Source organism: Thamnophis sirtalis, unplaced genomic scaffold, assembly GCF_051295495.1.
Source record: "Thamnophis sirtalis isolate CommonGarterSnake01/CBP01778 unplaced genomic scaffold, rThaSir2_p1.2 scaffold_2, whole genome shotgun sequence".
Classification (NCBI taxonomy): domain Eukaryota; kingdom Metazoa; phylum Chordata; class Lepidosauria; order Squamata; family Natricidae; genus Thamnophis; species Thamnophis sirtalis.
Genome location: NW_028261382.1, coordinates 169,264,705 through 169,290,010, shown reverse-complemented (window position 1 = coordinate 169,290,010; position 25,306 = coordinate 169,264,705). Strand labels below are relative to the sequence as shown.

Sequence of the window (25,306 nt, the reverse complement as noted above, 5' to 3'; positions counted from 1 at the left end):
TGTGAACATCTTACTATAATTATGTCAAATTTGATTCTGTTTTCCTGGAGTACATATATATTTTGTTAAAAAGATATTCTTGAGGATCCAATAGGTGTCAAGAAAACTATTGTGGCTATAATCCTAAATGTTCTTATTTTGGAGGAAGCCTAATTGAATATAATTGGATTTCTGAGTAGAAGATGGATAGGATTGTGCTGTCACATATGCTTTCCCAAGTTTTTTTTTTTCAATTTACTATTATAAAAAATTTAGGAGAGTTCAATATATTCAACAGCTAAAAAGAGATTTCTTAAAGCTCAAATTCTTCTTTATTATCCTTGAAAAATAAAAGGTGATGAATTACTTCATCTGCAAAATAAAGGGATAAACTGATATTTTAACAATGGAAAAGAATTATAGTGCCAGTGAAAGTAAGTGAGATGTGATTGCTCAGCTGTTCTGCCCTTTGTCTGTTCTTCTCCATACTTTCCCAAAGTCTTCATGCTGCCACTTCCCATCTTTCCAATATATCCTCATGGAACTTGGGTAAGAAATTTCAAAAGGCTCATGGACCATATTAATCTCCCTTATATTACCATCATTTCTTCATTGTTGGCAATACAGACGTATTTGTGTCTCACATTCTCAGTTTAAGACTAACCTCCCAACTCATGATAGTGTGTGTGTATGGATGTGTGTGTATGTAAGTCTATATATATGTTTTCGTAGATTTTCACGGGTGTAGGTATGCTGGTCTTGTTGTATTCGGGTCTTTTCCCATGTAAGATTGAGATTGTCTTGGCAACGTTTCAGCGAGGTCTCACTCGCCATCTTCAGGCTGGGTTGAAGCTGGCGAGTGAGACCTCGCTGAAACGTTGCCAAGACAATCTCAATCTTACACAGGAAAAGACCCGAATACAACAAGACCAGCATATATATATATATATATCACGGGTGTAGGTATGCTGGCCTTGTTGTATTCGGGTCTTTTCCCATGTAAGATTGAGATTGCCTTGGCAACGTTTCAGTGAGGTCTCACTCGCCATCTTCAGGCTGGGTTGAAGCTGGCGAGTGAGACCTCGCTGAAACGTTGCCAAGACAATCTCAATCTTACATGGGAAAAGACCCGAATACAACAAGACCAGCATATATATATCACGGGTGTAGGTCTCACTCGCCATCTTCAGGCTGGGTTTTGGGCTTAAAGCGTGGTCAGAGCTGCTGTCTCTATAAATCTTGGTGGGGGTGTGTGGAGTGGCAGCTTTGTTTCAGTAAGTGGAATGATTGGTTGTGTGGTTGTATCATGATTGGTAGATTGGTGCTGATTGGTGCTGGCTGTGTGTCCGTTGCAGTAAGAAAAAAAAGAAAAAAACTCCTCCCTTTTCCAGCACCTTAAAGCTATAGGACATGAAATTAATTTTGAAGGAACCAGGTTAATCTCCAAAACTGAACACTTCAACAACAGAATAATTATGGAGGCTATCGAAATAGAGAAACACCCCCACAACATGAAGAAACGTGACAATGCCTCCCACCTACCAGACATCTGAAAACCAGCCCTAGTCAACAAACGAGCCCCACCCACCACCCAGGCCATTACAACACGAAACAACAACGGACACACAGCCAGCACCAATCAGCACCAATCTACCAATCATGATACAACCACACAACCAATCATTCCTCTTACTGAAACAAAGCCAGCACTCCACACACCCCCACCAAGATTTATAGAAAGGCGGTAGCTCTGACCACGCTTTAAGCCCAAAACCCAGCCTGAAGATGGCGAGTGAGACCTCGCCGAAACATTGCCAAGGCAATCTCAATCTTACATGGGAAAAGACCCGAATACACCAAGACCAGCATACACACACACACCTGCATACACACACACACACACACACACACACACACACACACACACACAGAGTAGCTTTTTGTCGTCTGCAACAAGGTGCCTGCAAATTTTCTTTGTCAGCAGCATCTGTCTTAAATAACTTCTCGGCCGCCATAGCCTTCCAAATATTAAGGTATACTAATTGAAGGACCTTGCCTTCTTTTTGAATAAATATTCTAAATACAGCTTCTGTGAAACTTACAGAACCCAGTTGAATTTGAGAATTTAATGTAACAATTTAGTTTAAACTTTTGAATGCAAACATTGAACAGCCTGTAATGGAGAAATCGAAACTCTTAAAACTGCTTCCCTTTATTGGCCAAATGAAATAGAAAACAACAAGTATGGTAGACTGTTTTATAGGTTTCACCTGATTAGTTTCAGCAGGTTCACTACGAAACACTTTTTAAAAATATTGCCTTTATCATCAAAGACAGAGATGGTTGAGGTTTTTTTTTTTTTTAAAGCACAGCAACCTGTGCAGGGAGCTGATAGAGAAATCATTCCAAATCAATGCAAAAACAAATAATAATTTTAATTTATTTTAAAAATAAAAATAATTTTTAAAAAGTTAAGCTTTCCCACCAAATTAAACATTTTACCATCTCTTGACAATCTGTTTTTCTGGGCTAGCACACTTTTTGACAAGGGTTATTCTTATTCTAGCTTATTCTAGAATGATCTAATATGAGTAGCTTATGTAGCAGTTAAAAACTTGGTGTTTATTATCACTGTTTTATATATAATACACTATTATGTAAAGCAAGGAGGACACCCGTAGGCATTCCAAAACCCTAAGATGTTACTATTGAAACTCAATAGAGAAAGTCTTTATTTCGCCAAAATAAAGGAAGAAATAAGAGCAGAAAGATCCTGGCAATCCACTAGAGTTTCTACCCTTAAACCTTCCAAACAAGGCCAAAATTGTATCATCAATGTCTGGATTGTCTTTCTCATCCATAAAAATGCAGAAAAACACTAACTCTTTTGTCTGACATCAACAAACTTCCTGTAATGGCATGTCTGATATTGCAGATCATTGGAAGAATGAGTTTCAGCTGTTGTCCCTCAGAAATTTGCTAACTCTTGAACTGAAGAAGTAATTAATATAATATATAAAACAATCTGAACTGAACGTACTATGTCAGACCCTCACACAATATATGAAACTGAATCCCCCCCCCCCCAGGTTCCCCAACCCAAGTGCAGTGCCCTAATTTGATGAGCCGAGGTGGCACAGTGGTTAGAGTGCAGCACTGCAGGCTACTTCAGCTGACTGCAGTTCAGCAGTTCGGCTGTTCAAATCTCACCGGCTCAACGTTGACTCAGCCTTCCATCCTTCCGAGGTGGGTAAAATGAGGGCCCGGATTGTTGGGGGCAATACTCTGACTCTGTAAACCGCTTAGAGAGGGCTGAAAGCCCAATGAAGCGGTATATAAGTCTAACTGCTATTGCTATTGCTATTTTCACAAGAGACAAGAACAGGACTTTCCCAAATCGGGAAGCATTTGAACAGATGATTAAACACTCTGGCAAAACCATCACATGACACAATCACTCATACACACACCCTTTGATAAGTTGAGTTGATCATTTTATAGTGCTATAATTAGGAGCAAATTTCTCATTAGTCTTGTTGTAATGGTCGGAATGCAATACTTCTTACAAATGTTTTCAAAAGCCAGCAGCTTTCAACACAGTACATAAAAAGCATCATCAGTGGGATAGTGATATAGGCACGGAAGTGTGGAAGTTGGCTAAATTAGTCTATAGCACATTTACTAAAAATCTGATTATATAGCTAATAGCTTTGGGAGCTGTGCAAGTGGGATTTATTTTCAGACTAAAATGTGGATATCATTTAGTTAACATATGTTGGTTTAATTAATGAATGTAAAAAACTTGGAATGAATGTGCGGATGAGTAAGTGAAGTTAAAAAACAATGAGATGTTAACTTTTGCACTTTTATGGACAGAAGAACATTGTGGATTGATTCTCAGTTTGAGAAATGAATAATATAAGCTGCGGTAAAAGCATTATTTGACTCCCTTGCTATTTGGTCTCAGGACTGAAACGGATATGATAGCAACCACAGATAAACTGCTTGCCTGTGTAAGTACTCTACATATGTTCAATTACTCTAAATGCATTTATCATGTGAGTTAGTTCATCTTCTTATGGGCAGTGATCTAATCTTGAGTACTGTGCAACTCAACACCCAAATGGTTGGGCTGAGTCATATGGAAAATGCCTCTATTAGCCATCATACAGTAAATGCATTTCTGTACAAATCAGATTCATGGACACTTGAACTGATAATTGAAAGTATTTTAGGAGTTGATGGACCTTAGTCAAAAATTGAAAGAGGCATTGCAAGGAGGAATTGTAAGTTTTCAGTTGTATCAGCTGCCCTTATCTTATGATCAGCTGTGAAAATCTAGGGACCACCATTGAGAATAGTTAGATTGTTAAGTATGAAATAGAGTAATTTTCTTGATAATATCACCACATTTGTCAGACAGATTGCCATCTTGGAGGTAGTTAGATTCTATTAGAGAAACCATTAGAAAGAGCTTTTTTTTAAAAAAAAAAAAAATCTGTTCTGTAAGTTTTAAAAATAGTACTAGAAATTCCATGACCTGATGGGTAATCCTCCTTTCCACATATAATATAGACTGGTACAGTTTTCCTTCTCATGATTTTCAGCAGAGCCCTTTGAAGCCCTCCCCCACCCCTCCTCAAGATCTGCTTGCAAATTTCCTGGGAGGAAGGGAACAAAGGAAGCTATGGGCCACAAGGAAAACTCCCATTCTGTATCCCAAGCTTTTTTTCCTTACAAATTTCACTAAGGCCGGTGACTGGACAGATCAAATAACAACTCTGGGCTCATCTCGAAGTAATAGGCATTTTCAGACTTAACCAGAACAAGTAGTAACCTATTTGGTTGCATGGACCAAATTTCTTGCAAGAGCCGAGGTGGCGTAGTGGTTAGGGTGCAGTACTGCAGGCCACTTCAGCTGACTGTTATCTGCAGTTCAGCGGTTCTAATCCCACCGGCTCAAGGTTGACTCAGCCTTCCATCCTTCCGAGGTGGGTAAAATGAGGACCCGGATTGTTGGGGGCAATATGCTGGCTCTGTAAACCGCTTAGAGAGGGCTGAAAGCCCTATGAAGCGGTATATAAGTCTAACTACTATTACTATTACTATTGGACGTATTATATTTATTATATATGCATTCATTTATAAAGATTTTTTTTCTTAACAAAACAGTTACTGGGGATCAGCTTCTTAATTTTAGTCACTTGTTTCTGAAATGCTTGACATCCTCCAAATGTAAAAGCTAATTCTTGGCCTGAATACTTCATTAGCAATAAAATCTTATTTTTGTTCAAAGCCTGAAATGCTTTCTGAATGAATTTTGCTTCTCAATAATTTGAGCTTTAAGAAGGAGAATAAGAGAGTACAAATAGGAGTGTTTCAAGTAACTCATAATTACATGTTAAAAATGTGTTATAGCTCATATAGGGTGCTCCTTATTCAAGCCTGAAACTAAAGATAAATTCACCTTTATTAGCTATTGAAATAAGCTGGGTGTGATTGTGCAAATCAGCAAAAAAAAAAAATGGTAATAGCTTGAAGAAAAGAATTTGTAGGAATGTACTAAGGGAATGATTTCACCTTATTCTAGCCTGGGAATCACATGATGAATATGGGATGGAACTTCAGTTTTATGTAATCATTGCTTCTTGTATACCATTCTTATGAATATTCTGAATATTTTGTATTAACTACATAATATTTTAAAACAGATGATTACACAGTGAACAGTTCAATGAATTCTTATGATATGGGAAAATGTTTTGTTTATGGAAATCTAACAAAAAGTATACTCTACAGCTACTCCTCACTTGTTAACTGTCATTCTTGTTCAGTGATTATTCAAAGTTATGCCCTTTGCAGTGTTCTTCAGTCAGATGCTAATTATTGTATGCCTTGTCCTATTCCTTACCTGATGTTTTTCTTTCTTTTTTCTCCTTTGCAGAATAGAGAAATTGGAGAGGAAGAGATTACAAGAGAATAAGCAGGCACACAGTGAAGAATACAGATCTAAAGTATTACAGTGGCCCTGGCAGTGCTGAACACACTATACAAACATCCCAGTATATTAGCCTCTTGTAATCCCTTCCTCTCCAGTGAACGTAAATATAGAAATTAATTCTTTCTTGCTAATTATGCAGGTTGAGCATTCCAAAGAGCGGTCTTGCTAATTTTGGTTACTTGTTGGGCCAGAGAAGTTTGCCTGTGTATCAACTTAATATGTTGACCCTTTAGTATGACATGTATAACAGGGCAAAGGAAATGGAATTAGATGATGGTTTACAATATTCAATAAACTCTTTAACTGAAGTTCTTTTGGGAAAGTCTCTAGTTATAAGACTGGGCTTATTTCAATTTAATTTTTAAAAAATCTGTGTCATGGTATTGTATCCAAATCAGTCTGACAAAGACTATTTGCTTTGAGGAAACTCTACAAATGTGCTTTTTTTTTCTTTTAGTATATTTTATTTTCATTTTCATACACTCACATGTATACCCCATACAGTATTAAACAGTAATTGCATCAATTCCTCTTGTCGACAATGCCCCAGAAAATAAAAGCCCAATATACCTCTTCCATTCTCCATACACCTCTTTCTTCCACCACCCTCCAACTTTCTATCTTCCCTCCATCATCCCCCTCTGCCCTACTTCCCCTCGCCCTCTACCACTCCTCTCTCCAGATCCGCTCCCCCCCTTCCCTTTCGCCTCCCCCCCCCACCCTCTCTCCCATCCCTCTCTACCCATCTTTCTTCTTTCCTACTCCTCCTCCCCTCGGTGTATTTCCACTATATGTTAATGTATTTGGCTTATCCTATTTTTAAAGAAAAATTAGAGAAAAACAGTATACATGTGAAGTCACATTGCATTGAGATCTAACACATCATGTCTAGCCTAAGATATATCCCTCCCTCCCCCCCTCCCCTCCCCCCCTCCTCCCCCCCGACTTCCCAGAACCCATACACAGTATAGATTTTTAACAAACACAGTCTAAAATCTATTGAGAAAAAAGAAATAAAGAAATTAATAACATCTCTACATTGATCTTAGCTTCTTCTTGCTAAGCTAACTTTAAACAATTTAAATCATTCCTGATCTTAAGCATAGGCTAACTGGAATTTCTTGGTCCCGTATTTATTTTGTATATAGTCAATCCATTTTTTCCAGTCTCGTTTATATCTCTCATTTGAGTGATCTTTAAGATACGCCGATATTTTAGCCATCTCGGCTAAGTTTGTAACTTTCAATGTCCATTCTTGAGTTGTAGGCAAGTCTTCCTTCTTCCAGTATTGCGCCACCAACAGTCTTGCTGCCATTATTAGGTGCAGAATCAAGTTAGTCTCTACCACTGTAAAGTCAGTACTTATACCTAGTAAAAATAACTGAGGAGTAAACTTTATCCTTCTTTTAAAGATATTTTGCATAATCCACCATATTTTTATCCGAAATGCCTTAACCTTTTGGCAGGTCCACCATATATGAAAATATGTAGCATCGAGAGAACCACATCTCCAACATTTAGGCTGTAAATTCGGATACATAGAAGCCAGCTTTTTAGGATGTAACTGCCATCTAAAAATGTGCTTTTTCCAGAGGCAACTGGACTTTCTGGTTTTTCTTTCAAGATGTTTCATTTCCCACTTTTGCTTCTCATCCAAGAAACTTCTTGGATGAGAAGCAAAACGCCTTCAAAGAAAAACCAAAAAGTACAGTTGTCTCTTGAAAAAGCATCTTTGGGACAACCATAATCTGGATGACTGAGAATCTCCATAAACATGAACTGTAGTCTACTTTTCACTTACCTATTTATTTACAGAGTGTAAAATAAATTTTGCCTCATTGAAAAATAAATAATTTAAAAAGATTGATTTATTTGTGAACCACGTATTTTATTTTTAATAGTGGAATAGTTTTTATCATGAATAACATGGTAATTGCAAGCATGAACCATTATTATTGATCAATGAGGTAATTCTACAGATGGATAGAGAAGAATGATGTAATTTTTATTAAGTTACCAAAGGCAATGACCTTGAGAGATATCAGATAATAGGAGTAAGAACATGGTTCTTAAAATGTTCCTTTAATAATAATATTTAATTTAGTGGCAAACTGAAGGCAGTTTAATTATCATTCAACAGGTACAGCATTTTCTTATGAGTAAGACAGTGCTTTTAAGTGATCTGATATTTCATCATTTTTTTGTGTTTTTACTGTCTCAGTCATAATTCCTGCATAAAGATTGTTTCCGTTTACTTGAAACAAAATTGTAACATTCATAAGCATTATATATAGAAATTTTTGTTGCATTGAATGAACATGGAGAGAAATGTGAAGAGAAGTGTTGAATCAGTTGGTGTGGCAATTAAGCATGCCTACATGGAACTAAGTACTATGAAAATTGCTCGTAATTCTATTCAAGTAAGGGTGTACATGGCGGAAAATTGCCTTGCATATTTCCATGGACAGAAAATGATCGTTACATGCTTTTTGAAACTATATTAAGAGCACAGCAGGATAATTGAACTATGTTAAACTAGAACTAATTGCATGTATTACATGTATTGGCAGAAAATGGGTGAATTTTCAGTAATTAAGCACACTGATGATGTAAAAAGATCCCTTATTAATAAATGAACTTAGTAACAGTTCTATCTAAATGTACTGCTATAAGAGTATCAAAAATATTGAGGTACAGTTAGGTACTAATAATGCTGGCTGAGAATTTTTTCCCGAATATACAAACAAAGAGGATTGAGGTTCATATTTATTTTTATTGATTTATTTATCCAATTTTTATGCTGCTCATCTCACCATGCATGGTGACACAGAGTACATCACTCCAAAGCATCAGTATTTAAACTCAGAGACCATAACTACTAATAATGCAGTGAGGAATTAGCAATACCGGCTAACATTACTGGTTTGTGTTCTATCTGGGTTTTAAAAGATCAAGCATTCAAGAAAGTACCTAATTGCATTTGATCTGTGTCTTTGATTTGATTTGATTTGTACTGTGAATATCCAATGCATCTCAGGATACTATTGCAGAGAACAAGCAAAAAATATTTCTTTTGTTCTAACAGTTGCAAAACTTAATTGTACATGTATTTTCAGTGCTTTTCATGATTCATATTCAAGTCTTCCAGGGATTTTTATGTTATTTTTATCTACTCTTTTATTCTTGTTCAGATTTTTTTTAATCATTTATGTCAATAATTAAATTGTTATGGTATAATTGTATCATAAGAAATTATGACCCACTTAAAAATCCTTTATTTTTAATAAAGAATAATTTTAGTTCAAATGCAATAGCCATTACTACATGAAGAAAAATAATTCGATACTCATTGATATGCTTTGTTCCTTTACAAGGTAGTAAAAAATAAGAAAATAAGGTAATATTACATTATCTTCTTCCTGCAGGTGAGAAGAGCTGATGGTGTGCAGATATATTTGAAAACCAAGCAGAAAATTCTGAAGAAGATTGCTCAGTGTGATATGGTAAGCATGCACACATTTCCCTTCTTTTAATAACAATTGTATCTACCAAGAAAATATCATTATCTAACCCTAATAATGATGAGCAAATTAGAAGTGAAAAAAACTCTTTATAAGAATTTTACTCTAATTCAACATACATAATCTGTGACACTGCTGTCGTTCTGTACCTACACAAAGACTTAATGTGAGAGTCATGGGGGTGGATATGTATTTTTCTCTTGAGAAGGCAGGGCACACACTTTGTATGGCTCCAGTTATATTTTTACAGCCCCTGAAGCCTCATAAGATCTCATCACTGAGATATAGAAGCAAAACAACTCTTTGCAGTGACATTTTTTCTCGTTCATAGCATGGAACACTAATCTCTGCATCTCTGCTAATTGCCTTTGATTCCCCTTTTCTAAAGAACCTCAGCAAATGTCTAAAATCAACTGAAAAATTCAACCCAATAACCTATGACCTTTGCAAGCCATCTTATTTTTTTTTTAAGTACAAGAAATCGAAGAATGAGTATGATATATGAATATCCACATGCTCTTGTTGCATTCTTACATAAATGGTGCTGTTAACACTGACCTACTGATCTCTCTGAAAGAGAGTTCAGGTAGTAGATTATTATTTGAACAGCAGCAGCTGGTAACACAGAGTTGAAAGGATTGATGGTTTGCAAGACCTGTTTATACTTAATTGAAGGTTCAAATTCTTGCACTTCTTTCAGTTCCCATGCACTGTAATGGTTGGGAATTAATCCTCTTTGGGAAGGACAGACTGCTTGTCTATTGCTTTGTTAATGATTTAATCTGGTATTGGTCTTTTTTCTTGTGAACATGAAAAATTGGCTCCTCTGCATACCATAATCAATGATACTGAACACCACCAAGAGGTCTAAAAGAACTAGGAAGGGTACCTAGCGAATGCTGGCTGGGGAATTCTGGGAGTTGAAGTCCAGACATCTTCAAGTGGCCAAGGTTGAGAAACACTGCTCTAGTATCTTTATATATATATCTTAATTTTTTTAAAAAAAAATTCCTTTGAATTTATTATTTTGAATTCCCCCAAGAAGATTTGCAGGACTGAGGACTGAAGTTTGTTCTTATTCTTCAAATTTAAGCCTGTGATTCTGGTACACATTCTATATTTTCTTTAGTCTGGAGGTATTTGGATTTATAAATTAGTGGCTGAAACACCAGGACTCTTTGGTGCTCTAACTTTTTTTATAAACTATTCTTTTTTCCCCTTCACTTCCAATATAAACTTAAAAATAGCTGCACTGTCAATTAGCAATGGAACTTGTATATCATGTTGTAATATGAAAGACCCTCTTCTTCAAAAGTTTGTGTATAATTCTACATTCTGACCAGGAAGTAGATGAAGATATCATGTGACTGGGTATCAGCGTTAAAAAGAGTTTTGTAACTGACTCAAAATTATTTATTGAACACAAAATCTAGTAATTTAGCACTGTTATAAATGTGGTTGAAATCAGTGGTGGGATTCAGCCAGTTCGCATCTATTCAGAAGTTGTTAACTTTCTAAGCAGTTCGGAGAACTGGTTGTTGGAAGAAATCTTATTTTGTTTTTTTCCCACTTTACAAGGCTAATCCTGTAAGGAAGGCAGGAAGGAAATATTCTGGTGGTGTTTCTAGCCTCATCTTTAATGTCCTGCTTAGAGAAACTACCTCTCTGGTTAACCCTTATTACATTGTAACAGCTAAGGCTAAGCGCCCACCGATGTGAGTGACGTTGAGTTGGCCATGTCCACCCAGTTACATGACCACCGAGCCACACCTACCCAGATGGTCATTAAGACAGAGAACCAGTTGTTAAATTATTTGAATCCCACCACTGGTTGAAATAAATTTTGTAATTAAACAACTGTGCAAGTGGTAATGGGCTGAATATTCATTTTTCTAACATTAACTTTTAAATTTCAGTTTATAAATATATATTGTCAGAAAAAGTATTCCCAAATTTTTAAGTGCTCAAACTTTTAAGTTTGAGGCTGAGAGATAACATTGTGTTTAATGCTACAGATGAATTCATAAGTAAGACAACAGGTTTTTAATTGCTCACCTTGTACACTACTATTCTATTACATCATTTGGTTAAAACTTATAATACTATTTTAAATGAATGTACAATGTAGAATTATGGAAATAGCAGTTAGACTTATATACCGCTTCATAGGGCTTTCAGCCCTCTCTAAGCGGTTTACAGAGTCAGCATATTGCCCCCAACAACAATCCGGGTCCCCATTTTACCCACCTTGGAAGGATGGAAGGCTGAGTCAACCCTGAGCCGGTGAGATTTGAACAGCCGAACTGCAGAACTGCAGTCAGCTGAAGTAGCCTGCTGTGCTGCATTTAACCACTGCGCCACCTCGGCTCTTGAAATAATTCTGGAGCTATTTGGAATTATAAATTAGCATACCTTTTACTTGAGAAGGAGTTGAAAAAGTAATATACAAATTTGTCTTTATGCAGCCTGAATCTTATACAAATTTGAAGGCTGTTTATCCAATGGAAGGGTTTACGAAGCGCAGCTATTTTTCAATTTTCTCATATGTAGAATTGAGTAATAGAACTTTATTCTGTATCTTAAAATTTGTTGTAACATTTAGCTGTGTGTGCAGCTAGCTTGGGTCCCTCAGGCACATTATTAAGTCAGCATTTTCAAAGCCTGAATGTAGTAAATTAGGAATCATATTTTATGTACAAGTAAATTCCAATTTCAAAATTATGAGTTTGCTATATCAACAAATATTTCATTTATTGCAGCAAAGGGAAAATAGATTGCCCAGTGCAATATTTATTTTGACGCATGGCCAACTGATGTTACTCTTGCATAAATGGGTTTCTTTCCTGTTAACTCTTCAATGCTTTTCAGTTTAAAAAAATCATGTCTAGGAAATAGCTCAAAGACAAGCAAAATTTCATATTTTATTTTTGTCTTCCATTATGAGGAATTGCCTCAGATATTGTTAGACAAAGTTTGAATACTTTCTTCCTTGCTTTTTGAAGATATACTTCTGCACAGCACTAAACTAAATATTAGATAGAAGTCTTCCAAAGTTTGCCTATCTTTGATATAAACATTATTCAAGTCTATCTACCACATTCCACTTTATGCTATTTTCTAGATGCATCTATTAATTGTGCTACATTGAATCACAAGTTGTGAGATGATAATCAGTGTATTTTATAGATCCAGAGTTTAATGACCTTACTTGCTACTTTGCTGCGGTAAACAATGAACTGATATGTGATAAACGAGATTAAAATATAGGATCACATAGTTCTGCTTCAATCCTAATTAGAAATAAAATGCTGAAATCCATATTTTTTCTCCTTGTGTGATATTTTAAATTGTGGGAACAAAAAATTATGCTTTGCCTGTTTCCCAGGAATGAGTTTAGAACTGGAAGGAAGAAAAGATTTTCTTTGGCTTATGCTGCATATTATATGTATAATAAAATCAGGGGGGGCGGAAAACATTTCCCCTTCAATGAGAAAGACTAGGCAGAAGGTTTAAGACAGAGGTGGGTTCCTACCAGTTCGCACCTATTCGGTAGAACCGGTTCGTCAAATCTACCGAACCCGTTAGAAGAGGTTCCACCAGTGGACCCGGAAAGCAGGCCACACCTACAGAAGAGGTTCCAAATTTTTTTGAAACCCACCACTGGTTTAAGATCAATATTTCTTGAATCAAGCTTAATGACATCTTAGTTTGCAATGCCACTCCTATTTCAGGAGCATTCTTCACTGTCTCCAACCTCAATTTGCAAGGGAATTAAATCTCCCACTGTTTATGTTGCCTTTCTGGTAATTAAAAGGCAAAAATGAGGGGGAGGAATAAATATTTTATTTTATTTTTGCTGGCTGCAGAACTTAGTGGTTAGTCAATTTGACCTTTCTTTGATAGACCAATTTTAGATAACCAGATTCACACTTTACTACAAAATCATAAAATACAAAATACAGAAATCTCTGTTTAACATTAAATGTTCAATTGTGGACATTTATGTTAAACATAAATATAATCTGATAAAAAGGCAGATATGTAAGGAAGACAGTATAATACTTCAGATAAAGTACTGTACAAAATAGTCATCGATTAATATAAATTTTATATCCCTAACATCCCAATAGAGACAGTAAATCTTACAAATATTTATGGTTGAATGTTTAATGTTCAAGGCTGAACATTAAAAATCCAGCTCCTAATTTATACAAAGATTAACAATAGATAAACATAGCGCAAACACAATGAGGAGAAATAAAAAATCTTAACGGAAGTTGTCCATTGAACTTGTTACCTTTTTCTACAGAAAGTATTTTTTTAACAGACAATGCTTTTTGCTTTTTAATTTCTCTGTACTTGCCCACATACTTCTGGAATAGCGTGGAAGACTGTTTGGGAGGACTATTTTTCCAACCTGGCAACTTCTGCCTTGCCTTAAGCAATTTAGGTCCTGAAAAGGGTTCCACCACAAAATCGCGGAGGACAAAATCGCGCTCGACGAAAGCGCGCACTTGACGTCATCACAGCGCGATGAAAACATTGCGCTGTGATCGAAAAATGTAAAAATAAAGCTAAAACCTTACCCTAACCCCCCCAAACCTAACCCTAAACCTAACCCTAAACCTAACCCTTAACCTAACCCTAAATCTAACCCTAAACCTAACTGTTAACGTAACGCTAAACCTAACGCTAACCCTTAACCTAATGCTAAACCTAACGCTAACGCTCTAAACCTAACCCTTAACCTAACCCTAACCCTAAACCTAACCCTTACCTTTATGTGAATCGGCTTGCTTTAATTTTAATTTTATTTCAATTTTTAATTTTTTTCATCGCGCTGTGATGACGTCACATGCGCGCTTTCGTCGAGCGCGATTTTGTCCTCCGCGCTTTTGACGGGTCACGCCTGAAAAGAACAAATATGAGGTGAATCATTTCCTCTACATGGCAGGCAGCATCTCTTTCACAGGAAGAATATGAAATATGCTATTTGCCTAACACAGAGTAGGGAACTATGGTCCTTTTACAATCTGTGAACTTCACCTCCCAGAATTCCTGAGCCAGCATGGCTGCCTCAGGAATTCTGGGAATTGAAGCTCACAGATCGTAAAAGGACCATGGTTTGCCATCCCTGGCCTAAGAGGTTGTATATGGGAGATGTCTGAATTCTGCTAGCTGGAAAGGGAACATTTCAGAACAGGAACGTACTGCAAAAGGGGTATAAAAGGGAACATTCTGACCAAGCATTGGTGTGTAGCAGGTTATATTGTTAGCAATAGCAGTAGCAGTTAGACTTATATACCGCTTCATAGGGCTTTCAGCCCTCTCTAAGCGGTTTACAGAGTCAGCATATTGCCCCCAACAACAATCCGGGTTCTCATTTCACCCACCTCGGAAGGATGGAAGGCTGAGTCAACCCTGAGCCGGTGAGATTTGAACAGCCGAACTGCAGAACTGCAGTCAGCTGAAGTAGCCTGCAGTGCTGCATTTAACCACTGCGCCACCTCGGCTCTTGTTGTTCATATAGCCATGTTAAGAATGTACCAACATTCCTCCTCCAATAGCTACTTTAGGCGAAAGTGAAAAAGATATATCCTGAACATTGCAGATAGGCCCTTCAAACCTCAAAGTTGGATTAATTGATAGCCACTTAAACATAAAAACACCACTGAAAATTTTCCCATGAACTCTGAATGATTTCCCATTGTAAACTGTTGGTTTTGGTAAACTTCGAGATATTATAAATCTGTATGCCAAACATTACTGTGATTCATTATGAGCAGTAAAACAATTAAAAGTTCTGACAAGTTAATTTTGCCATGATAGCGCACACTAGAATGCTTCTGAACCATAATAATAATAACATGGTGTAAACAAAACAGTTGGATGGTAAAAGTTATGCACTTCCAGTATGCAGAAATAAAATCCTTCCTTATCCAATCCTAAATGCAGAGATAAAAAGCAGGTGACACAGAGGCTTATTAGTAACATCTTAAAACTTAACAGTTTGAGCTGTTTAATTTTCTTCTTTTGTGTTTTGTTTCCAGTTTAAGTTGTCAAATATTACTGTAATGGTTTGTGTAGTCATTGGCACATTGTTGTGTTTGCGTAGCTGTTCTAGGTTGGAAGCAGCAAAAGAATAAATGCTGGAGAAAGATAAATTGTCTCTTGATCATAAGTGAGATTAAAGAGCTTTCTTTTTACTCTCTCTCTCACCTATTCACTGTTGCGCTATAAAATAAGCCACTTAAATAATACAACAGCACAAAACCAAAATGAACCAGGGAATGTAAAATTGGTTCTCTCTGCTTAGAAGTCTTCATGGCTAATAATAACACTAATGAATCGCAGCAGTGTAAGGAAATATGGTTGCGGTATTCGAAATGATAGCAAGGTTTACAATGAAATATAGTACTGTCCAAATGAAGATTCTAAATATTTAATGAATTGTGGGTAAGGTTCAATGTATATAGTCGCACTATCAGTGATTCTGATTTGTAAACCTTTTCTTGTATATTAAAAGATAAAAAATATGGCTTTGTTTTTAAGAGAAAAAAAATGCTTTTTCTTGTTAGTATCTAGTTACAATTTGAGCTAAATCTCTCTGAATATAGATTAACTGTCAGGTGTAATAAAAGAGAGACGCAATGCTTTTGTAAAATTGATGAGATTGCAGAGTAAGAAGGATTTTCTTCTAAATTTGAAGTGTGGTTGCATATGTCATTTTTCAAACAAGAATTTGAGAAGTCTTCAGGTTTCAGAGTGCACTAATCACAGCACATAGGGAATGATTTCAAAGTATAAAGCTTTCGTGAAAAGAAATTGACAGCTTCCGTATAATTGAGTGAGGTGCAAAATTCAACTCTGACACTTTCTTATCAACAAGTGCCACATGGTTGAGTGGTATATAGAATAAAATGAATTGAATGTTGATTAAGTGAGTTATAATTTTACTGTCCTTTATGAAGAGCTGTTGTTAAGACTCCGAAAAGAACCTGAGCTATTCAAGGTATTTCATTTTTTACAACACAAGGAAATTCTGCATTTTTATAAGGGAAAATATCTTCATTAGCTCCATACACAAAAGCCCAGTTTTGTTAATTTCTTCAGCTTTCCTGCCTGCTAATTGACTCCTAGATAATGACATTTTCTCTACATTGCTCCATTGTTCCCAGATTACCAAAATTTAATGCCAGTTACTTGTTTAAGGAGTCTGAGTTTGCAATTCATGACAACAATGACAAGAGTGGTAACTGAAGAGATTTCTGTTTTTTTTAAAAGCCTTCGTTGTTTTCAAATTAAATATGTCTGAAATCTGTGCACGTATTTTAAACTGTTGCCTTTTTTAGAATAGTAGCACATTATTTTACCTCATTTTATCTGGAGGAAGTAGTCTCCTCTGCTCTCATTATGTTAACATGGTAAAACATTATAAACATTATAGTCATTATTTAAAAATCAACTACTCTTAAATTCTAATCAGGCAGCCTGAATGCAATTTGGGTTTTGGAGATAGCCTTGGTTTCTAACAGTGACGTGCGGCAAGGTTTATGGCTGGTGAGGCACTGACACAGGGGTTTCAAATTTTTTTAGACTTGTGGACTTCAACTCCCAGAATTCCAATGCCAGGCATGCTCAGTTCCGATTTAAAGCGATAGCATTTGTTTTTCTCCTTTGCGAAATAAGTTTTCCTTCTTTCTTTTTCTTCTCCCTCCCCCTCCTTCCTCCCTCTCTCCCTCCCTCCCCCCTCTCTCAAACAGACACAGGCACACAAAGAAGTTGGATCCCTCTCTCACTCATTCACTCTCAAACAAACACAAACACAGAAGTTGGATTGGATATATTTTCCAATGGGTTGAAAGCAGCTCCTCAGCCATCCCCCCCTCCCATTCCCCTGCTGCCTTCCGATCCGAGGCTTTGATTGCAGGTGGAGCCACATTGCCTTTTCAAACTTGTAATCAAGTTTGTGAATTTATCTGAATCAGCTAAAAAGAAAATTTACAGCCTTTTTCAATTGGGTTATATGGTTGGAAAAGAAACCCTATTGATCTTGTATTTTTTTCCACTATGTATAATGCTAGTACTCAATATGCTAGGAATGTTTACGCTTTGTAAATTTTAATATTTTTCTGTTGTAAACGTTGTAAAATAAGAATTGTGTAGTTTACAAATGAATTGTGCTGTGAAGCTTTTACATATTTTGCAATTTTCTCTGAGACCTTGAAAATTATTTCAAAGGTTGTGAATGTTTATGTTAGATTAATAGACATAGAGGGGAAAAAGAACATTTCACCAGTTCTAAATAGCTTCAGCAGCTGCCAACTACTTTTAGGCCCTACCCACCACTTTTATTTTCAATGCTTTTAAGACTTGCAATTCGTTCTAATAACCTTCTCTCAAACAAGCTTGCCCATAGGATAACAATCTAAATACAAATTCTTTTCTGGTGCTTTCAGAGGTCAGGGAGGTGATTGGGCCATGAAGGGACCTTTTCTGTTTATGTTTTTTTTAATCGATTTCATATATACATTCACAATTATATGATCTCATAACTGTTATTAATAATATGTATTTATAACAATTTTTCCCTACAGTTGACAATATACTTGAAGATTGCTTTCTTAACATCCCATAGATCCATCTTATCTTACAACGGTCCTACTTCTTCTTCCCTCCCTCCCTCTTTCCTTCCCTCGTTTCTTCTCTCCTACTCACCTTCCTTTCCTCCTTCCTTCTCTCCTACATTCCCTCCCTCCTTCCCTCCCTCCTTCCTTCCCTCCTTCCTTCCCTCCCTCCTTCCTACCCCCCTTTCTTCTCTTTCTTCTCTCCTTCCTTCCTCCTCTCCTTTCCCTTCTCTCCTTCCCCTTCCTCCCCTTTACCCTTCCCCTCTTCTTCCCATTCCTCCCTTCTTTCCTACTCTTACATCCCCTCCCATTCTTCCTCTGCCTTTCCCTTTCTCCTATTCCTCTCCTTTCTCCTCTCCTTCCTATCTTTCCTTCTACTCCTCCCTCCCTTTTCTGTTTATGATGCTGGTCTTTGCAGTCCTTTTTCTGGCATTCACAGATGCCACTTTACTGCCAAATCTTCTGAGTTTCCAGGGCCTTCGAAAATTTTGCTGTTTTGCTGCTCTGCTATTTTTTATTGTTTTAATTGTTATAGTTTTTAAGGATTTAAGGATTTTATAGTTTTGAGGATTTCACTTTAAAAATCTGTGTTATAATATTAATTAGAAGAACCATTCCTTGCCTTTCAACTACATCCAAGGGAAAAAAATATACTCCTTTTGGACATAATGTGAACAGCAATGCTTAACATTTCAAACACCATTATTGTCACTCGGGGATCCTGGTAATAGGCTATGCTGTATGTTAGTTAAGAACTCTTTTTCAGTTTGCTTGGTTTACTATTTACTATTTTAAATAGTTCTTGGTGGGATTTTCAATCTGTTGTAGATGGACATGGTTTTTTAAACACAGGCATTAGCAGGATTTTTAAACATGTATTCTCTCATGAAGGCATGGTTCTAACTCAGTCTAAAATTTGGCAGTGAGGAGGAATTAAAAGTTGAAAAGTGCTGTGTTTTGTAGTTATTTAGAATTCAAGGTGATTGTATTGCCTTCATTGAATTGCAGAAAATTTAAATAGTAATCTCAAACATTTATTTAAAATATAATAATTTGATTTTTTTTCTTGATACGTCACTTGCTTGCTTATTATCTGTTCCTATTTCTAGTCCAGATATGGTGTCTAAAGTAGGCGTTAACATAAATCAGAAATTGTGCTGTGGGATCTATAGGTAATAGCAGTAGACTTATATACCGCTTCATAGGCCTTTCAGGCCTCTCTAAGCAGTTTACAGAGAGTCAGGTAGTCCTCAATTTATAACAGTTCATTTAGTGACTGTTCAAAATTACAATGGCACCAAAAAGTAACATGACAATTTTTCACACTTATGACCATCACAACATTTCCATGGTCATGTGGTCAAGATCCAGGTGAATTGAATTGAATTGAATTTTATTATTTGTATGCCGCCCTTCTCCGGGAGGGACTCAGGGCGGCAAACAACTCAAAAGGGGAAAAGGGGAACATAGAACAGAAAACAAATAATTAAAATAAGCAAGAATCACACAACCACACAAGTCGAGTCGAGAGGGGAGGGGAACTCATCAACCCCAGGCCTGCCAGCAAAGCCAGGTTTTGAAGGCTTTTTGGAAGGCCTGGAGAGAGGTGAGGGTCCGAATCCCTGCGGGGAGTTCGTTCCAGAGGGCCGGAGCTGCCACAGAGAAGGCCCTCCCCCGGGTAGTAGCCAGGTGGCATTGGCTAGTAGACGGAACCCGGAGGAGGCCAACCCTGTGTGATCTAATGGGTCTTTGGGAGGTAATTATTTGCTTAGCAACTGTCCCAAGGTCATGTGATTTCCTTTTGAGACCTCCTGACAAGCAAATTCAACATGGAAGCCAGATTCATTTAACAACTGTGTTACTAACTTAACAACTGCAATGATTCACTTAATAACTGTAGCACAAAAGATAGTAAAATGGGGCAAAATTAACTTAGCAACTGTCCCACTTAACTGAAATTTTTGGGCTCCATTGTAGTCATAGGTCGAGGACCCGTACTGTTCTTACCCCCCTTGTCCCGCACCAACACACTCCGAGCCAAAGATAAGTTACGGCATTTAATTAACAGACAGACAGGTCCTTGGCAGCAAACCAGCACAGACAAGCTTGGGCAGCAATCCAGCACAGATAAGCCGTGGCAGCAATCCAGCCTGCCAAGCTCACAATAATGTTCTCTGACATTAGTTCCTGCGTTGACTTCTGCAAAAGGGGCATGTGCACAAGCAGTCCTTTTATAGTCTGGAGAGCAGCCTAATGACCACCAGCTGAGTGCAATTATCTCCTGTAATTGCATAATTGTTCCTTACGCTTATTAGCTCTCCGGTGCCGGGCATCTAGAACAACTCCCCACTGTTGACGTCTGGACCACACTCCCTTGTCTCCTCCCCAGTGGTCCAAGGCTCAGGCGCCTCCTGGTGGCCAACCAGCCTCTCTGCGCCCTGCTCGGAGTCGGAACCCTGTGCAGGGTCCTCCAAAGCCGACTCATAGGACCCCTCGCTGTCAGAGTCTGGTGGCAGCTCCAACGGCTCCTGCTGGGCCACAACACCGCACTATGTGATTTAGTATAGGATCATATTTGAGTTTTACTGAAATAAATCTTTGCAGGTTGCTGTTTCATGTACTGCTGGGGACAAGCAGGCTAGCTGTGTATCAAAAAATAAATAAAGAATCTTTCAGTAGTATCTTCCCCCCCTTTTTTCCCCTCTTATTCTTCTTTGTATAAAATTCTATTTGTTCATTTGGGTATGAAATATATTAGACTCTTATAGGAAATTTCTCCTTGCTTTCCTTTCTGGCTGCAGCCATCTGAGTCCTCAAAATCTTTGTTGGAATTTTAATGTGGGATGTGGCACAGAGGCTGTTATGGAAAGAAAGGGACCAGAAAATGTTCTCACTATTGAATTCCTCACCTTAATGTTCCCTGGGAATTCAAACCAAGTTCAGCTTCCATGTTGTGTTCCAATCTTACCACATTGTACTCCCACTGAGGCAGGGAGCTTTATTTATTGTCTCTTTTGTTCCTTTTTCTTCTTTTAAATTATATCTTTTTGCCAGCAGCTAATATGGGGGGGGGGACACGGACGGGGACGGGAACGGAACAATAAGAGAAAAAGAATTTTTAAACAGAATTGGGACCCCAGAAGTTCTTTCTTGTTTTTCAAGCTGTAGTCTCTATCTTTTCTTCACCTACAGATATTCATGTATGTTACAGATAGATGTAATTAATGGTTACTCTTTTTAAAATATATATTTAAAAGAAAATGGGGCTACATAATACAGGAGATGTTGTTTCTTACATGTTGTCTAGATCAGAGGTGGGTTCCTACCAGTTTGCACCTATTCGGTAGAACTGGTTTGTCAAATCTACCGAACCGGTTAGAAGAGGTTCCACCAGTGGACCTGGAAAGCAGGCCACACCTACAGAAGAGGTTCCACCACTGCCACACACACACACACACACACACACACACACACACACAGACAGACAGACAGACAGACAGACAGACAGACTGACATAGAGAGAGAGAGAGAAGGAGAAAGAAAGGAAGAAAGAAAGAAAGAAAGAAAGAAAGAAAGAAAGAAAGAAAGAAAAAGAGTGAGAGATGAAAGAAAAAAAGAAAAAAGGGACAGAGAGAGAAAAAGAAGGAGAGAGAGAGAGAGTACACATGGCCGGCAAGCCACTCCCACCAGGTCACATGGCTGACAAGCCACTCCCACAAATGAGGCCACACCCACAGAGTTGGTTCCAAAATTTTTTGAACTGGTCTAGGTGTAGGAAAAATATTTGATTCTAAGCAAGCTACTACACATGTGAAGGAGAAGGACAGGGACCTCAATTTTACTTTTTTTCATCAACATTTTTTGGCTTTCATGAAGTGGGGGATCATTTTTGAAACTAGGAGACTTTTCCATCAGTGTAGACTAGCCCAATGATTTTGAGTCTTCGTTTTTCTTGAGCAGTAAATCATGTAGAAATCCTACAAGACCAATGAAAAAATTTTTTTAAGCTTTTCCCTTCAACTCATGATGACAAGAAGACTTAAGAGACCGGAGCTGACATCCACTTTTTATCGCCACATTATTTTCCTGCATTCTGTTTCTCCCCAGATTGTTGCAACAAGTGAACGTCCTGTTCAGTGGATTCATATTCCAGTCCTGTGAATTTCAGTAAAACTGTATCACTGTTGTGAATGGCTTCTTTGGTTTTTGGGGCATACTAAATACATTTCAAAAATTTACCAAGTTTTAATATGCACATTTAGTAGTTTCAAAATTCCTTTATATACACGATATAATAAACCTACCTAGAATATGATATACTGTGTATACTCACAGTTGACTAAATGACTAAATGAGTGTTTTTAATGGTTCTGCTTCAGCTTGGAGGGAAGTATTAAATGGAGAACTGTTTTGTGGTGTTGCAGTGGTTAGAATGCAGGTTCTACCCATCAGAGCGGGGAGACGGGGAATGTTGCGGGTCCCATCCCTGAGAGAGATACACCTGTGGGACCCAGAAGAAGGGCCTCCGTGGTAGCTCCCTTTCTCTGGAACATCATTCCCCAAGAGATTAGAATGGCCCTCCACTCTAAAATTCTTCCAGAAGGCGCTGAAGATCTGGTTCTGCCAGCGGGCCTGGGGAACCCAGAGCGTGATGGACCTATTAAATGTCTCGTGTGATCTCCTATCACTGGGGTGGGGGGAGCTACTAATTGTTCTATTCTCCTATCACTGGGGTGGGGGTGATATTGTACTATATTATTTTATTTGATTCTTTTTGTTAGTTTTTATTGTTTTAAATGTGGTTTTATAGTCTGTAAGCCGCCTTGAGTCGCCATGGGTGAATAGGCAGCAATATAAATTCAATAAATAAAATAAATAAATAACACTGCCCACTGTCAGGAGTTTGATCATCACCAGCTCAAGGTTGACTCATCCTTCTGAGGTCGGTAAAATAAAGACCCAGATTATTGGGGGCAATATGCTGATTCTTTAAACTGCTTAGAGAGGGCTATAAAATACTCTGAAGTGGTATATAAGCTTTTGCTATTGTTCCTGAGCCTGGGATGCAGTGGCTTAGCAGTTAAGATGTTGGGCTTGTCTACCAAACAGTTGGCAATTTGAGACCCAAATACTGCATGATGGGGTGAGGTCCTATTTTTGTCCCAGGTCCCGCCAACCTACAGTTTGAAAGTATGCAAATGTGAGTAGAAAAATAGGTACCACTTTGGTGGGAAGGTAACAGTGTTCCATGCACCTCAGTGTGTAGTCATGTTGGCCACATGACCATGGAAGCATCTTTGGACAATGTTGGCTCCCTTGGCTGTGAATTGGAGATGAGCACCATGCCATAGAGTTGGACATGACTGGACAGGGGAAACCTTTATCTTTACCTTTTTCTTTGTGCTGTTAAACATTGTTATCAGTGACTTGGATGAGGGAGTTCATGGGGCTTACCAAGTTCGCAGGTAGAAGGAGGTGAGATTCAAAGTAGAAATATAAGATTCAGAAAGTTCTGGAGTGGCTTAAATAGTGGACTTAAATGAATATGGAGAACCAAATCATTCTGCACCTGGACCAAAAACGATGACTGTTGAGTGGACGAGGCGTTTAATGGCAGTAATACATTTGAAAGGATCTGGGATCTGGGTTTACTCTTCAGTCACAACTTAAACATAAGCTAACAATGCGATGAACCTCAAGATGGGTGGCAAATAAACTTAATAAATAAATAATGAAGATAATAAAAAAGGTGAATACTATCTTGAGGTGCTTGAACAGGAGCATGGAGAATATATCACAGCTACTAATTGTTCTATTCCCCTATGCTGTGTTCAGGCCCCATTTGTAATAGTATATTCTCTGTTGTTCAGAACCAAATTCAGTGGGTTGAGTTTTCAAAGAAGGAGGTTCAGGCTAAACTTCAAGAGGAACCTCCTGACTACACAAATTGTCACTCCTTGTAACGTGCTGCTACATGATATATGAGTTCTCCTTCACTAGAAGTCTTCAAACAGAAGTTGCATAGCCGTGTGTCAGAGATGCTTCTGTGGAACTAGTTAATATTAAGAGTCTTTTTCCCAAAAGTGATTTTTCAAGAGGCAACTGGACTTTCTGGTTTTTCTTTGAAGACAGAGTTGAAGAAGCTTCTTGGATGAGAAGTGAAACGTCGTCAAAGAAAAAATCAGAAAGTCCAGTTGTCTCTTGGGAAAAAAAAGCACCTTTGGGACAACCATCACCTGGATGACTGAGAATCTCCATATAAATTATATTCTTTTCCAACTTTATTCTATGTGACTATTTTAAGCATTATTAGGCTGGATGTTGCAGATTGAGTTAATGATCAGGCTAGAGGGTGGCTGATTAACTTTCTCCCATTATCTTGTATAATTATTGTCCTTTAATTTCTTCTGCATGAGATATATGGGCCTAAGTTACTTCTCCTTCAGAAGTTCAAGAAAGTGAGTACTGTATTTTTGGAGTATAAGACGCACCTTTTTCCCTCAAAAAAGAGCTGAAAATCTGGGTGCATCTTATACACTGAATACAGCATTTTTTGCCTCCTGAAACCCCGCCCCCTTCACCAAAATGGCCATGTATAGCCTTTAGGAGGCTTATACAGGCTGTTTTTTGCTTGTCCCCCCCCCCCCCGGAGCACTCTACAAGCCTCCTAAAGGCTATCCATGCCCTTTTTTTGGAAAAAACAAAAACCCAGGCCCGTTTTTGCGAAAAACAGGCCGTTTTGGGGAGGTCTGCAGAGTGCAAAAACTTTTTTTTTTAATTTGCCTTTTCAAAATCTTGGTGCATCTTATACTCTGGTGTGTCTTATACTCTGAAAAATATGGTAATACTTACATCTATAACAGAAGTAGTTTATTAATATGATGATTTAAATATTATTCCCCATGATTCTGAAAGTTATGCTTGCCTTCTACAGAAGTATGGATTACTATGTATCACAAAACAAAAACATGGCAATAAATCCAAAAGTTACCTGCTGAAGAGCTGGAAGGAAAAAACTTTTGATGTGGCTTAACTATAGAAGCCAGCCGCACATTTTATTATATTTTTTTCGTATAAGTTGAAGACATTGTGAGTTGGGTGGAACATTCAGATTTAGCAGGAAATATTCAACACAGAATAATCATTGGTTCTCCTCATGTTCTTGCATGTAGCAATCA

General features: G+C 37.7%; 1 protein-coding gene across 5 annotated transcripts in view; it reads left to right on the top strand.

The window, feature by feature from the left end:
- Positions 1-25,306, top strand: part of ATXN1 (ataxin 1) — a 214,203-nt gene that overhangs the window by 113,146 nt on the left and 75,751 nt on the right. For all 5 annotated transcript variants that reach the window (XM_087707423.1, XM_087707427.1, XM_087707426.1 and 2 more), the window contains one exon: positions 9,406-9,483. The gene's annotated coding sequence lies outside the window, so the exon portion shown is untranslated. The remainder of the gene's footprint in view (positions 1-9,405; positions 9,484-25,306) is intronic.